General features: G+C 40.4%; 1 protein-coding gene and 1 pseudogene across 1 annotated transcript in view; both read left to right on the plus strand.

Annotated features, from left to right (window-relative positions):
• Nucleotides 1–2,613, plus strand: part of LOC101542576 (39S ribosomal protein L15, mitochondrial-like) — a 51,978-nt pseudogene extending 49,365 nt beyond the window's left edge.
• A 594-nt stretch (nt 2,614–3,207) lies between these two features.
• Nucleotides 3,208–16,519, plus strand: part of ZBTB20 (zinc finger and BTB domain containing 20) — an 897,756-nt gene continuing 884,444 nt past the window's right edge. Inside the window, exon 1 of the mRNA XM_055125915.1 lies at nt 3,208–3,236. The gene's annotated coding sequence lies outside the window, so the exon portion shown is untranslated. The remainder of the gene's footprint in view (nt 3,237–16,519) is intronic.

Raw genomic sequence — 16,519 nt, forward strand, 5'->3', positions numbered from 1 at the left:
CTTTTTAACAGAACAAGTAAACTTATAACTACTCTGGTCTCGTTTGAAGCTTTACAGACTATGAACTAATATATATATATATCTATATAGTATATGTAGATATATAGCTGTATTTGGGTTCTGGGCAACACCTCTCTGTGCTATTTACTTTTAGCTCAGTGCTTAAGGATCACTTCTAGTGGTGCTCAGGGAATCACATGTGGGGCAAGGAATTGACCAGGGTTGGCTGCATGCAAAGTAAGTGCCTTACGTGCTTTACTATCTCTTTGGCCCCATTTAGTAACTTGAAATGTTCAAAATTAGGGGTCTGAAATTCTTTGTAAAATTTTTCTCTAATCAGTCATTAAGATTTGGGGGAGGGGTGAAGGAACTCTCAAGAAGTGCTTAGGAGGTCCCTGGGGCTGTTCCTGGTGATAATCTGTTGAACAGACTGGGCAGTTCAATGTTTAGGGCCTTATGGCGCCAGCGGCCACTAGAGCGATCCTGGAGATGCTGGTGCACAGAGAACTATTCTAGTTCTCTAGAATATCTAGAACGATTCTAGGGTCTAGGCATATGCAAAGCATGTGCCATGACTGCCAAGTTACCAGATCTCCCTGGCCCCAGAAATTCTTGATCCTATTTTCATTTTCTATCAATCAAGCCTTCATCATCACCCTTCCTTGTTTCCTCACCAAATCATTCTTATTGTATCCCTTTTCTCAACTCTACAAATTGCTTACCAAAGAAACAGTTCTTTTTAACATTTGATATAAAATAGAATTCTTTTTATATTTTTGGGGATGTACACACATGTACAGGAGTTGGAGAACACATGGCTAAGCTATGTGCGTATGTAATATAAAGATTGAAGCATTCCCTATAAACATTCTAACCTCATAATCTAAAATTAGAGAAGCAAACCTAAACAAACCATATCTAAAATGGAGCCAGTAACAACCAAGACCTTATCTAATCACAGTTTTTAAACTTAAATATTCTTCACTGCAATCCTAATGCCTTTCCATTATAATTTTAACAATTTTCATGTCATTACATTGTATAGGAACTGGAGTGATAGCACAGCGGGTAGGGCGATTGCCTTGCACGCAGCCGACCTGGGTTGGATTCCTCTGTCCCCCTGGGAGAGTCTGGCAAACTTTACCGAGAATATCAAACTACAAGTACAGTCAATTTCTTGGAGGCAGGTTATTTTGATCATGACCCTCATCTTCCGACAATTTATTTCAAAGTTTCCCTCAGAGTGCAACTTTATATTACGTCAGACAAAGTACAGGGGGCAATTTCCCCCCCTTAACCGATCCTTGGTAAACACGGTAAAATTTCATGTGTATAGCTTTTTAACTTTACCCCTATAACGAGTTTAAGAGACAAAAATGGTGCCCACCACCTGACTTTCTTTAGGAGTCCTTTTAGGTCAATGAAGGGCAGCTGCAAAGTCTCTGAGGGGTTTAACAGTGGAGGTAGAAGAGTTTATCAGTAGCTAGATGTTTACGCAAGGCAACGTGAATTCACTGGAAAACACTAGCTCCCTGGACAGAGTGGAGGCCGAGAGACAGCTTTCCCTCACACAGCCTTAGGGAACCTTTTTTTTATTGTGTGTCCAGCAGTTTAGGTAGGAAGTATCTGCTTTCTACAGATTAGCCAATTCCGGGAAGTGAATGACAGGGAGATGTATGGCGGATTCTAAGCACAACGATTTGCTTTTATAAGGACTTTTCAGCACTGGAGGCACTTGATGCATTAGCACATCCCGCTTAATTTAGGAATCTTTCTTTTGACTGTCTCTCTCACCTGGGTCCTTATCTTAGTTCCCCCTCTCCCTCCCTCCCCCCACCCCCAAACAGCCTGGCGTACAGAACGCACGCTTTCCAAGAATTTGGCCTTAGGGAATGTGATGTTGGGTGTCAAAGAGATGAAAAGGTTTTATTGGACCGCATTTAATTTTCTGTATTGCTTTATTTGTTTCTCGTAACGCTGGACGTCAAATTTTGTGGGCTCCAGTCGGAGTGCTGGTTCTTTAGCAGGCTAGTCATGTGAAACGCAACTTATTTTTCCCGTTCGGTTAGCATTTTCAATTAAAATAGGAAGGGCGGCTTATGTCGGAAGGTCCTGCCTCGTATTTTTTAAACCTGCTGAACGAACTAATTCCCTTTGAGTTCTGGCAGGGCTTCGGCGGCCTCCGGTGACCCCGGCGCTTGGTAACCTGAGCCCCATTTCTGCAGGAATCCAGCCTGACCCAACGTGGCCTTTGCGTCTAGGGCCTCGCCAGACCCTCTCTCCGGCTCTCCTCGCCACCGCCCGGGATGCAGCTTCCATGCCGCTGTCTCGGCCGTCTGCGACAGCTCCGCTGCCGGCTCCCCTCCTTCCCGAAGGCTCCCCCCGCCAGCCCGCCGCGCCAGACAGTGGGTAACCGCCGCCTCCGCTGGGGCATCCCGGCTCCATAGGCCCGGCGCGCTGCAGACACCTGCCTCTCACTGGCCACCGTCGCTGCCCCTCACCCCGCACGCCTCGCAGCAATTGGCCCCCGGCTGCCCTTCGTCATCCTCCGCCTCTCTTCCAGTCCCGCCTCCGTCGCCGGGTCATTTAAGTTTATCACAAATAAATAAATAAAGGAGGAAATAGAAATGCGTAGAAAGTAAAAGCCGCCGGGAGGGGGCGGGGTCGTGGAGGAAATGGGTGGGAGGAGCAGAGAGGAGCGGGGGTCTACAACCGAACTTGATCGTGTCTTTCTGGGCCAATTACGGCTCACTCCAGTCCTGGCTGACGGGCCCTCTCAACCAATAGCCTTCCACCTCTCGGATCACTGAACAACGAGCTACGACTGACCTCTCCAGAGTGGGCAAAGTTCGGCGGGGGTGGGGTGGGAAGACTGTTAGCCAATGACCTATTAGCGTTATTCTGAGCGAAGTTTCCGTGCCCCAATGGGTGTCTGAGATAGCGGATTGGGGTGCTTTTCGTCCAATCGGAGGTGACAGAGATGAGGGACGAGGCAGATGGGGCGGGGACAGGGGAGGGGAGGAAGAAGAGTGTATTTTGTTTATGGGCGGCAACCTCACGAGGGGCGTTTAGTTTTTACTGGCTCCCTCCAGTCCAGAGTGGCACCGGAGCCATCCAATGGTAAGGGGAGATGGAGGGCTCGCCTCGTGAAGCGCCCAATGCGGTCGTTCTGCCGAAGAAGTAGGGGCGGGGGGAAGTTTAGGAGTTGAGGAAAGAAGATTAAAGAGCGCCAGGAGGTAACGCCAAAAACTCTAATTTGTTGTGGGGCGGGAGGGAGGGCGTGTGCGCGTGCCAAGAGGGACCGGGCGTCAGCCGGGCGCTGGGGGCCGGGGGGCGGCGGGCCGGCCGAGGCGGGGAGCCGGGTGAGGTGGGGGGAGCGGGTCGGAGCTGCGAGCCCGCGGGCCGTCGGCCGGCCGAGTGCGCGCGCCCCTGCGCCCCGCCCCTCTCGCTCCCCCGGGCTTTCTCGGGGCGCCCCTCCTCGGGGCCCGCGGCGGCCTCGTCCGACCCGGCGGGTGGGCGGGAGCGAGCGCGGGAGAGTCCTGCGTCGGGGCGGCGGGGCGGGGCGTCCCGCAGCTGGAAGCGTGTCTCCTGCCCGCTCCCCGCGGCCGCCGATGCCGCCGGCCCGAGGAGGAGCCGAGGGGGGGCGGGGAACTCGTCGCGCCCCTCGGAGCGCTCAGAGGCGCCCGTCGGTCTCCTGCGCCCCTTCCGCGAGTCGCGGCCCCCGAGCCGCCGCGCGCCCGTTGCCCGCCCCGGAGGAGGGCGGAGTGTGTGGGGGGGTCGCCGGGGACGGGCACACACCCCCTTTCCCCGTTGGCGCGCGCGGCGTCTCGTTCCCTCGGAGAGTGGCCCTCGCTCCAGCGTGTCGCCGCCCGGGGCCGCCCCGGGGAGCCGCGGCGCGAAAGTTTGCAAAGAGACGCGCCGGGCGCGGGGTTCCCGGGGCCTCCGCACCCCACCCCGCGCTCGCGCGCGCGCGCCCGGAACCGTTCCCCCCTGTTTAGAGATGCCGAGGAGGCAGGCGGCGGGGAGTTTTCGAAAAGTTCTATTGATAAACACACTTGCACAAACATATGCCAGGCACACGCCTCGACTATCAACACGAACGCACAACACAATATGGCGTACAGCTCCGCTCCCGCGCGCCCGCCGCGCCGCAGCCCCCCGCGCGGACCCCGATAACGGCAACTCGGATGGAGCCCGGAGGCGCGCGGCTTAAGGACCGGCCTTCGAGTCAACGTCGGCACACGCTAGCGACTAGGAGGACCCTTTCTCCAGTCCCTTAAGAGGCTTAAAAAAAAAAATGCCCGAAGAGTGCGTGAAGGCTGAGGTGCGAAGGGCGCGCCAGGCTACTAGACCGTGGCTGTGAAGACCCCTGATAGCAGAGGCGTCTCGTCTCACGCCTCTGGTTTTTCCCAGGGCACTCCATCAGGTTACTGCCTCCTCGCAGTTGAGAGTTCGGGATGCTAATGACCGTTTCCTAAATCAATTCTGCGAATGCAACAGTGCAGTAGTTTCCAGGGGCAGGCCCTTGAGGGCTAGATGCGGGGAGACCAAGTTTGATCCCAGGCACTGCGGGACCTTTCTCCCCCTCCCGCCCTCCCTTGCAAGTACCGCAGGGTGTGGCTTCCTCCCAAATAGAGCTAATTACCATTACCACAGTCTTGAATGGTCTCCTTTCCTACCTGTTGCTTCTAATCAGTATACCCTTTGCTATCACACGGGAATAGTTAAAACAGCTCCACCCCGACTGACTCCTTGTATAAATTTAGCCTGCCTAGATTTGACTACTTTTTGTATTTCTGCTCACCACTGAGTCCTCCGATACTTCTTGGAAGAGAACAAAATGCCCAGTCAGTGCACAGATCTTTATTCACTCCCCCCCCCCCTCCACACACACACTCCTTTGGGCTTGCTTTATTCTTTATTCTTGATCAGAAGTTACTTGATCAGAATGTATAAAAGACGATTACAAATAGTGCCTGGTGACCCCACTGTACCACCACAAGGACTAGTCTTCACTAAAGCTTTTGGAATTGTCCTTGACGTGTAATCTCTTAAGATCTGGTTTGTTACCCAGTGAGCTCAGTTTTGGGGTGCTTTAGGCTTGAGAATACCTGGAATTCAAATAAGTTAATGAGAACAAAAGTGATATGTATTAATTGCTTACTGAGTCAGTGAGCAGTGTTGGTTTTGTGGTATCAGATTCACAGATCCCAGAGGTCTTTTACACATGAAGATCAAGTGATAAGTTCACTGTCTACCAGTCTCCAAAGCAATATGCACTTTCATAGCGAGGGTCCTGTTTCAACAAACGAAAGACATTTTGAGACTGAAAAATGTCGTATTTTAATTTACAGTAAGAATCCCTCACCCTTAATCGGTCTAGTTCCTGTTAAGATGTCTGTGTGTGTGTTTTTTTTTCTTTTTGGGTCACACCCAGCGATGCACAGGGGTTACTCCTGGCTCTTTACTCAGGAATTACTCCTGTTGGTGCTCAGGGGGCCATATGGGATGCTGGGACTCGAACCCTGGTCCGCCATGCAAGGCAAATGCCCGCTGTGCTGTCGCTCCAGCCCCAAGATGCCTGTGTTTTTTAAGGTGACTAGTACACCAGGAAAACGCAGATATAGTTGATATGTGTACTGCTCACTACAGAAACAGTACAAGTTTGAATGGCGTTCTGGAGGGAAAAAAACCATATGTGAAGGTTATAATTGTGGATTGTGAGAGTTTAAGAACTATTAGTTGATGGTGATGATGCCAGTTTCATGTGTAGTTAGGCCATCATTTTTGTTTGATTTTGGACCACACCAGTAAGTGTGCAGGGCTTCTTCCTGGCTCTGTGCAGAGATTACTCTTGGTGGGGCTCGGGCATCTAATGGCTTGCTAGCCAAGCACCTTACCCTGTGTACTATCTCTCCAGTAAGGGTTATACAATTTTTTGAGGTTCACAAATATCCAACTACTGTTATAAAATTAATACGAATTTGACTATTGGGCATGGGAATAAATTCTAAGGTAAAAGCTACTTTACATTGTTTTTATCTTTAGTATACTTTCTAATCAAATTGGATTTCTTGAAAAAGAGATTTGAGCCAGAGTAATTAGGTCATTTAATAGGAACAATAAAAGATGTAACTAAGGTTCCTGTAAAGGATCTAAACTTGATAGATGAATTGCAAATTAGGGCTGGAGTGAAAGCACAGTGGGTAGGGCATTTGCCTTGCACATGGTGGACCTGGGTTCCATTCCTCAGTCCCTCTTGGAGAGCCCGGCAAGCTACTGAGAGTATCCTGCCCACAGGGCAGACCCTGGCAAGCTACCCGTGACCTATGCGATATGCCAAAAACAGAAACAACAAGCCTCACAATGGAGATGTTACTGGTGCCTGCTGGAGCAAATTGATGAGCAATGGGATGACAGTGATACAGTGATTTTAGAATGAGAGGAGTCTTCAAAACATTTGAGATACAAGAGTGGAACTTGATGGGCTCTGCTTTGTTCTCTGAAATAGTACTACTTTTTTACAATACAGTTCTTCTAAACATAATTTGGGATGTAACTGCGCTGAGAGGAAATCACATCTCAGGTAGAGGTTGCATCCTAATGCCATATACGCTTTGTGCCCTTGAGATTGCTGGAAGAGGTTTTTGGACGAAACTTTATAACCCAGCTCAGCTTCATTCTTGTTTTAGAAATACTACATTTGAAAGAGCTAACTGAAGTTTGAGGAGGCAAAGAGGTGTTTCTTGTGTCTTGGTAACTGTTTTGAAATGGCCAAATGAAAGAACCTGTATTTACCTCCAAATAGAAAAGGTCATTTTAATAAATAGAGGTTTTGTTATTGTAATTATAAGCATGCCTTTTAAGTAAGCAAATGTTACTTTAGATGTTCTTTAGATTTTAAAAGCTAAAGTTTTAAATTGAAATTTTCACTAAATTTTCTTTGGAGGTTTTCCCTCCGCCCTCAACCCCCCCTCCCTCCCCATTCTGGTAAACCTTAAACTATATATATATTTTTTTAACTTAGAATTTGGTTTGGAAAAATGTCTAAGAAGTCAAGATAAACCTAAATCTTCAGTTGTTATTTTATCAAGATAAGATGGAAATTTGTTGTAATTAATTTACAGGTGACAAAGAGAAGAGAAAAAGAGGAAGACTGCAAAATGTGCTTTGTTATTTAAACCTTTCTTTCAAACTACAAAGCATTTGATTGGCACTTTTCTGATTTAATAGAACATTTGTAATGCAAGAGGAAGATTACAGAAGATGTTAGCATTACTTAGACTCAAATCTTTCAGTCTGTAGGTGTAAAATTTCTAGGTTTCTGATTGAAGAAACCTTGGTTCTTGGTTTAAAGAGTGTATGATTTAAAGTTGAGTTTGTTGTTCCTAGTAACAGTGTCTCACTTTGCAAAACCTAGTTCATAGCTCTCCTATAGCAAGTTCTCACCTTGTTTTTCTCTCTCATGGTCTGTCTTATTTTGCTAGCTCTTTAGTAAGGATTTTAAGTAGGATCCCTTATTTACTTAACGGCCTTCCAGCCTCCAGCTCTCCCATCTCCTGCTGTGAAGGACTTGAATTTCTATACCTATATTGGGCCTTTGTTTATGCTAATTTGTATCATAATTACTGCTTCCTGAAAGGGTAAAAGGGTATGTGTGTTAATGCACTTTAGGGAACATTTTTTTTTTTTTTGTTTTGAGGTCACCCCAAGCTCAGGGATCACTCCTGAAGGGAAATATTCCAGAAAGATAGTTTGTGGTGCTGGGAGTTGAACGCAGGTCAGCTGCCTAAAAGGCAATTGCTCTGCTCACTGTACCATATCTAAGGCCCCACTAGAGAACTTTGAGGTTACCCCTGCTTTTATAGAGACTGCCAGAATTTCAAAGCTGAAGATAGAAAGATTTTCGAAACAAAGCGTTTTCTATCACTGTTTTTAAGCTGAAATCTGTTTAAAGTGCAAAATGGAAGAGTAGTTGATGAGTGATAAAAAGTGGAACTTGAATTCTAATAAAGAAGGATGGTTGATTAATGTGTGTTCTTAGTGTGTGAGAGAGAGAAGAGTGGGGGGAGAGAGAGAAGAGAGAGAGAGAGAGAAGGGAGAGAAAGAATGGATATTGATAGAGATAAAAGAGCAACTTCAGAACAAAGGACACATTCCAGTCCTAACTTGTGTTCTTTGGCATGAAATGCAGCCAAAGTTTCCAGGTGATTTTGTTTAACCCATTTTATTACTTATCAACCCTTTGAGCAGCATGAAAATACAGACTAGTTAAGGTTTTTCAATAATTTGGGTTAGAACTTAATACAAAATATTTTTAAAGTACAGTTACCAAGCAGCCCATAAAATGAATGAAATCTAAAGTGAAGAGTTTCTTAGAACTCAGTCCACATGAGAAGGCTGTTGAGCCTTTAAACACCGAAAGTGGTGTTTAAAGGGCAAAAGATTAAAGCATGACATCTGTCAAATTTTAATAGTAATAAAGCATGAATAATTTTATTAATATTTGTATCTTAAGGTTTATTAATATGCATATTTGAAGGTAAGTGTATGTGTACAGTGCATTTTTAGTCAAAATTTGGGGTGTTATTGGCTAGGCACTGTCATTTCTTTGCCAGAGATATGAGACTGTGTGAGGGCTAACCATCTGTCAAATGATAGAGACAAAGAAGGGTTTAATATACTAGTCTAAAATTTCTACAAACTTGTTTTGAATTGTATTGTCATTTTGTTTTGGCCTTCATACTCTGTGTTGAATATGCACTGGTCAGTCACCCCACTTTGTTTTATGAACAAACTATTCAAGGTCTAGATAAGGTTAATGTCAAAGCTGATATGATTTGGAAGCAAGATAAAATATGCTTTGATTTTGTTTTCATGTAATGATTAAAAACTTACAAGTAGAACACAAATAACTAGCTGTTCGCAGATGACTTTATGCACAATGATTTTCACCTACCCATTCTGTATTTTGGGTGCCTCCGTTCTTTTGCTGTCTATATTCCAGCCTTATATTTCAAACCCATTCCTGAGCTGTTTGGGGGGAATAAAGTAGCAACAGGAATCCAGATTGCCTGTTTTAGGTACAATATGGTGTGATGTGAAATTGAAACAGCAGATTGGTGAGAAACTTTAGTTTCAAACAAATATAAACTAGTTTGTTTAGTGAAGTCATACACAAAACAGTACGCTCTATTGACAGGACAAGATTTTTTCCTAGTAATTTCTGCATTATGAGGTCACTTTGGTTCTTTGAAAGGGTAGTCTATTCTCAAGACACCATATAAGAAAAAGAAACTTTAATTTTGCTGATTGCAATGATATACTTAGATATGGCAGGCCGAGGAATTATTTATAGCAGTGCTAATTATATCAATAAAAATAGCAATATTAATACTGTGAGTGTCAAAATCCATTCTTGACAGTAGGAGGTAAACAGAAGTATAGTCAAACAAAGCAGCCAGCCTGTCTGTACTGTCAGCTCATGAATATGCACTTCAGGAAAAATACATACACAGTTTAGGAAATTGGGTCTACTGATTTAATCTTTTAATTTTGAACTTTTAAAAATATTTTTTAATTTCTAATTCATGCAGTATTAAAAAGATAGATTTTTAGTTTTATAATTTTGGATATTCATTTTCTACTTTATAAGTGATCAGAAATTCATTTAATGCATATCCCTATTTTTAGAGCACAGATTATCATTGCAAGAGGAAACTGGAAGAACTTCTAACAATTTGTGAAACAAAACAATACAAAAGAAACAGAAACCACTATTGACACCAATACATTCCGGGCTTCCTTTAGACGAGAAATATCCTACATGATTTTGACTTAAGGAAACGCATAAAATTTCCTTGTGGTTTTCATTTTTCTAGTCAATTTTCACAGTTTTATGGTTTTTTTAAATGTGTTTTCTTAAGACTATAAAATCAAGTAAGTAGGGTCTGGAGAGATGGGACAGCAAGTGAGAAGTTTGCCTTGCACAAAGCCAACCTCAGTTTGATTCCTGGCACTGTATATACCCCACCCTGAGCGCACACAGCACACAGCCAGGAGTATGCCCCGAGTACCACTGGGTGTGCCCTCTCCCCTCCAAAGAACCAAGTAAGTAGAGTCTATTACATTCAGAGAGTTTTAACTTGAGTTGATTACATGTAATGGTTCAGTTAATTCTGCGTATATTAGATTTTCCTAGTTTATTGTACTTTTTGAAAAATCTTGTGATTATAGTGCTGTCACTAGTTATTTGATCTTAGATATACCAAATAATCTCTTTGGATCTGTGCCTTAACTTAATCTTCAGAGTCTCTTTAGCTTAATATGATAAATGTGTTTCTTTCAATGCTTGAATCTGTAGTTTGGTTCCAGCTGATGTGACAAAGAGGGATGTTTGGGAACTATGAAAAAGAATGTGTGAAATATTAGATTTTGCTTATTTAGTCCTTGATAAAAGTTTCATTTAAAATATACTTGATGTTAAGTATAACAGTAGTATGAATATAGTTATATAATATTAGGTACTTATTTATTTATAATCTTTTGTAGTTGGTAGCAATAATAAATTTATTTAAAATTTTTACTATCTTAGTTTTCTCAAGAAGATAGTATTGGCAATAGACTTTCTAAACATGGTGATTTGTATTTTATTTACATAAAGTTCCTTCACAGGTGAAAGGAGATAGTACAGTGAATTATCATGTGGCCATTTGCTAACTCTAAAACATAAATATGTGTATTTCTTCAAAGAATAAGAATATGTTTCTTATGCTGCAGTGCCTTTCCAAGCAAAAAATTAATCTACTCTAGGTAATCAAGAATCATCCTATATTGATGTTATATGTTTGGTAACTTTTTAACTACTGGATTTGATTTTTAAAAAATTTTTTAATATTGAATGGTTCATGAATTTGTATCCTTGTGCAGGGGTGGCTATCATTCTAGTTTTAGCATATATGCTGCTGAAGCAAGCACCGTATTTGATTTTTTGTGTCTACATTATAACCCATCTATGAATAGATTTGCATGTGAAGGATGATAGAGAAGGCAAAATAGGCTTCTTTTTTTGTTGAATAATGGAAATAGTCCGTTAGTAAGATTCGTGAATGCTGTACTGTTATATATAGATATGTAAATAGTTGTACACGCTATGTGTATCTAACTTGATGAGACTATTTCATGATAACCTCAAATTTTTCATTTAAAATTTCACTCTTTTTAATTAACTCACATTCTTTTTTGCTAATATGAATAATAATGAATAATAATGAGAGACTCAAAACTATTTAAAAAATAAAACTAAGGGAAAGCGCAATCTGGAGGAAGCTATACAGGCCCAGGATCCTCCCCATTTCCACACCCACCCACAACTCCAGATGTTCCTGGTACTAATCATAACATTTTATAAATCACTTCACAGACAAAGTATACAGCAAACTCTCCAACATATTAGGTACTGGTAAGCCATTCTGGCCTACCGGACGTCTAGCTAATAGGAAGAAGTAGTGAGCAACACTTTAGATCAGGCATTGTGTACTAAAGGAGATAGGAGTACTTTAATGCATACATATATGGAAAAAAACATTAAGGGCTATTTTAAAGGAAGATAATTTTAGCCTATTGGATAGCTGAAATCTAGCACATAAATGGAAAAACTGCTTGTATCTGAGGACACTGTTTTTAGAAAGAATAGTCAAAGATAAAATACATGTTCTTGTATTAAACAATAATAATTACAGCAGCAATAACCACTTTTTGGGAGCTTACACTGTACCATACGTATATAACTCTATTTTCTTTATTACTTCTACAGTTTTGTGAAGTGCATAATTTTTATTATACCAGTTTTAAAGCTATGCCACATTTCAGAATGGTTAAGTAACTTGTTTCAAATTCCACAGCTAGTCTACATAAAAGCTGGGTATTTAAACCTGGGCCTGGAGAGAGTACTGTGGGTTGGTCTCTTCCCTTTCATGCAGCCAACTTGGGTTTGATCCCTGGCACCCGATATGGTCCCCTGAATAGAGCCAGGACCTTACCCTGAGCACAGCTGGATGTCAAAAAGCAACACCACCTCCACCACCAACAAAAGAATCTCCAGTCAATCTAGAGAACCTAACCTCTTAATCGCCACCTTATGTCTCTATTCTGGGATCATTTACAACCAGTACTTGGTCAAAGTTATCCTGGTAATTTTATTTCAAGATAGAAAGAGTGGATTTCGGGAAGGTTTCTGAGAAGGGCAAAAAGGTGAAAGAGCTTTAAGTGGGAGGAAGGGTTGCTATGGTAAATCTGTTTTTAAAATGTTGCTCTTCAGTCTAGAATTACAAATGAAGAATTTTGTCTAAAGTTTTTATAGTGGATTGACTAGGTGGGAGGTAGCTACTGCTTGATTTGGTTCAATAGACAACAGTGAAGCTGAATTACAGATACTAAGCAGACTGCGGAAGAAGTGGAGTAGGAGCGAGTCAGAGAAAGCATTCCATATCTGGAGTGCTGTAAGATAGAGACTCACTGGAGAACTAAATCTAAGTAGATTAAATAATCAGGATCCAGGGATCATGTTGTGAAAATGAGGGAAAATAGAAACAACAAACTTCACATTTAAATTTAAAACTTCACAAAGTCGTATTACTTTGAAAGACTCCATATTTACTGTTTATAACCTTATATTTGTTTCAGACACCAAGAACTGGTTGAATAGGGGTCACCTATAGTTTGTGCCAAAGTCTGCTACAAAAACATCATCAGTACTAAGAATTAGACTCTTGGGGCTGGAGCAATAGCACAGCGGGTAGGGCGTTTGCCTTGCACGCAGCCGACCCGGGTTCGATTCCCAGCATCCCATATGGTCCCCTGAGCACCACCAGGGGTGATTCCTGAGTGCAGAGCCAGGAGTAACCCCTGTGCATCGCTGGGTGTGACCCAAAAAGCAAAAAAACAAACAAACAAACAAAAAGAATTAGACTCTTCAGGTGCATTACAAAGTGATGTATTTTACCACAAAAACCTGTGTTAAACCTGAGAATGGCTGTCACTTATTACTAAGTCAGAGTATTCAGTTTTGAACTCAGTGTTTTGGGGCAACTTGTAGTATACACTGCAGTCTTTCCCAGTTTTTAAATACAAAAAAATCTCTTTAAACTTGCTTCAGTATTTTTATGAACAAAATTATATCTTGATTATATTTAACTTCATTATATAATTAGCACTTGATCATCTTTTCACAGAAAAGGCACCACCACATTAAAGTACAATAGAATCTAGACCATCTTATTTTAATTTTTTCTTTAGTTTCACTTTACTAAAAATTCTACTTTATTTGATAGGATAAATGCATTGCTTCCTGAGAAATAAGTGAAATGATCAGCCCATTGTACATCACTTTCAATTGTATGTAGGACAACTAGAATTTGTTAATGAAAAGAAAATTATATGAAATTTTAAGTGAATTTTTAAAGAAAAATTTAATGACATTGAATCAAGTACAGATACACGTGTTACATGTGCACTTATACCCTTTATAAGGAACTTGAACTTCAAAATCTTTTTGATATAACGTTCATTATTGAGCTGCAGTTAACATATGTTCATGAATGAATTGGGTTTGAATGGAATCAAAGAATAATTAAAATGCTACACTACTACTTATGTGTCTTCATTTTTCCTGGTGGTAATATATGCTTTTTTCAGATTCTTTAATACTTTAGAAAACATAGTACAAAAATAATTTTGTATATATTAAATGGATACATTGCTAAGAAGAACATACAATGAAGTTAAAAGATGGTCAGCATTCAATTTATGTGTGATGCTTTCCCCCCTAAGTCCATTGTCATTGGTGCAGTTGCTCTTGTTCTTTGGCTTCTTGTGGTATTAATTCTTTTTATTAGCAGTGTTTGTTTATTTGATTCTTACAGATAGAACCCCAAAAGCTCATATTTTCAATGTCTTGTTCTGGTAAAGGATTGAAAAACAAGACAATACTTTCTTTATTGAATGGGTAGTTTAAACAAAAAAATAATGAGGAGAAAATGGCCACATTTCAATTATTAATACAAATATGTAGTCTTAATTTTTTTAATATAAAGAACCGGTAAAGTATCAAAAAGCCAAATTCCACTCGTCTTATTATTATTGAATGATTTTACATGAATGTGATTTTTGTTATACTTATCTTATTATCTTACTTATTTTTATGTATATCCTTTTTTGTTATGCATATCTTTATTTGTATCACGATAACTTTTACTGTACATACAGTAAGTATATCTAGTGTAAAGTGAATTTGATTCAGATATTTTATATCCAGCTTAACTCATGACTCAAAATCTCTTAAATTCATAATTTAGGAAAGGTGTTATTTAGAATTACTGTTTATTGAACTAAGACTGTTGAAAACAGGTACTATATTTTATTTTTATTTTTATTTTATTATTTATTTATTTATTTATTAGTGAATCACCGTGAGATAAAGTTACAGACTTACAAGTTTTTATGCTTACGTTTCAGTCATACAATGATTGAGTACCCATTATTTTATTTATTTTTAGTGCTCAGCATTGGACCTGGTATTGAGGGTTTCAGTGTTTTTTGGTCACTCTCTTTTGTAGTTGTGCAAGGGAAGTTACTTTCGTTTTAGTACACAAGAGTATTCATTCTTTTATTTTCTGTTAACTTATCCAAATATTACATTGTTATTTTTGTTAATGATGATAAGCTGCATTTTTCCAAGACCCTAACATTTTTATACATACTCGTGATCTTTTATCCTTTTAGATACTTAATGAAATTCTACCATGGCAGAAGTTCCAGTGATGCATTTTCTTTACTGTGATTCAGAAAAGAAAAATATCCAATACCACCTTTCAACAGTAAAACAAATCTACAATCAGTTCAGGATATTGTGTTGAATAGAGTACACAGAAGTATGTTACCTTGTGATTCAAGGCTGAAACCCAGATTTCATATCCTATGTGATTCTTATCTGGATAGTAGGTCAGACAACCCACAGTGCTCTTTGTATTTAATAAATTGCAATTGAGATTTTGAACATTTTATATAAGATTCCTGATTCTTTTTTTTTAATAAACTTTCACAATAGAGTTAATTTTTTTTTCAATTGAACCACTGTGAAATAGACCTTTACAAAACTGTTTGTGATTAGGTTTCAGTCATATAGTGTTCCAACACCCATCCCTCCACCAGTGTATATTTCCCAGTACCAATGTCCTTAGTTTCCCTCCCATCACCCTCCTACTCTTGCCCCTCCCTCCAGCCTGCTTCTATGGCAGGCACTTTTCTTCTCTTTCTCCCTCTCTCTTGCTCTTCTTTTTAGATATGTGGTTTGCAGTACAGACACTGAAAGGTTATAAGGATTATCACTTTACCTACTTTTAACACTAAGTTCTTATTCAACATGATCATTTCCAGCTATTATTTAATACTGTTCTTTTCTCTATCTTACCTACCCTCTGCCCCACATACAGTTGTGGTTGGTTCCAACCATTGGTCAATTTTTGGAAATAATTTAGAGTTTTATTATTACCTTATTACCAAAGTTATTTAGAAGTATACACTAGTGAAATATTTCAGTCTTAAGTGATATGAAATCTTTTGTGAATATGTACAAAGCAAAAAAATAATTGGATTGTAAACAATATGGATGACACATATACTACCATGTAGAATAGATACAAGTTTCATTCCTACATAATAGCTGGCATGTTTTTTCTTATAAGTGTATCGAATAGTTAGAAAACCAACATGGTTGGTCATACTCACTGAAAATACAACGAATTGATTTGTAGAAAGACAAGGAAGAAGTCATTGAAAAGCAATGAAAATAATATAAAAAAGCACAAGAATAGGTAAAAAACTGATAGAGGAAAGTTGATTGCCTTAAGTGATTTCATTATCAAGAAAGATGAAAATAATGGCTAATCTTGCTTTAATTTAGAATAAATAATAAGCTAAAACAAAAGGGTATTTTAAAAGAAATTAATGAAAATAAAAAATATATAATAAATGTGGGGCTGGAGAGATAGCACAGCGGGTAGGGCGTTTGCCTTGCACGCGGCCGACCCGGGTTCAAATCCCAGCATCCCATATGGTCCCCTGAGCACGGCCAGGGGTAATTCCTGAGTGCAGAGCCAGGAGTAACCACTGTGCATCGCCAGGTGTGACCCAAAAAGAAAAAAAAAAAAAAAATAATAATAATAAATGTAAAAGCTGGTTCTTTGGAAAGACAACTGCACTATATAAACTATGACAATGAAAAAGCAACTAGAAAAATAAGTGCAAGAGTTCACTATGAAGTGAAATAGAATTAAAAGCATATGCTCACACAAAATTTGTACACAAATGCTGATTACAGCATTAGTCATAATGGTCAAGAAGTGAAAGCTGCTCAGATGTCCAATAACTGATGAATATATAAAAATGTGGTGTAGACCTAACAATAAAATATTATTCAGCCATTAAAGGGAATGAAGTACTGTTATGTGCCACAGCAAGA

Source organism: Sorex araneus, chromosome 2, assembly GCF_027595985.1.
Source record: "Sorex araneus isolate mSorAra2 chromosome 2, mSorAra2.pri, whole genome shotgun sequence".
Classification (NCBI taxonomy): domain Eukaryota; kingdom Metazoa; phylum Chordata; class Mammalia; order Eulipotyphla; family Soricidae; genus Sorex; species Sorex araneus.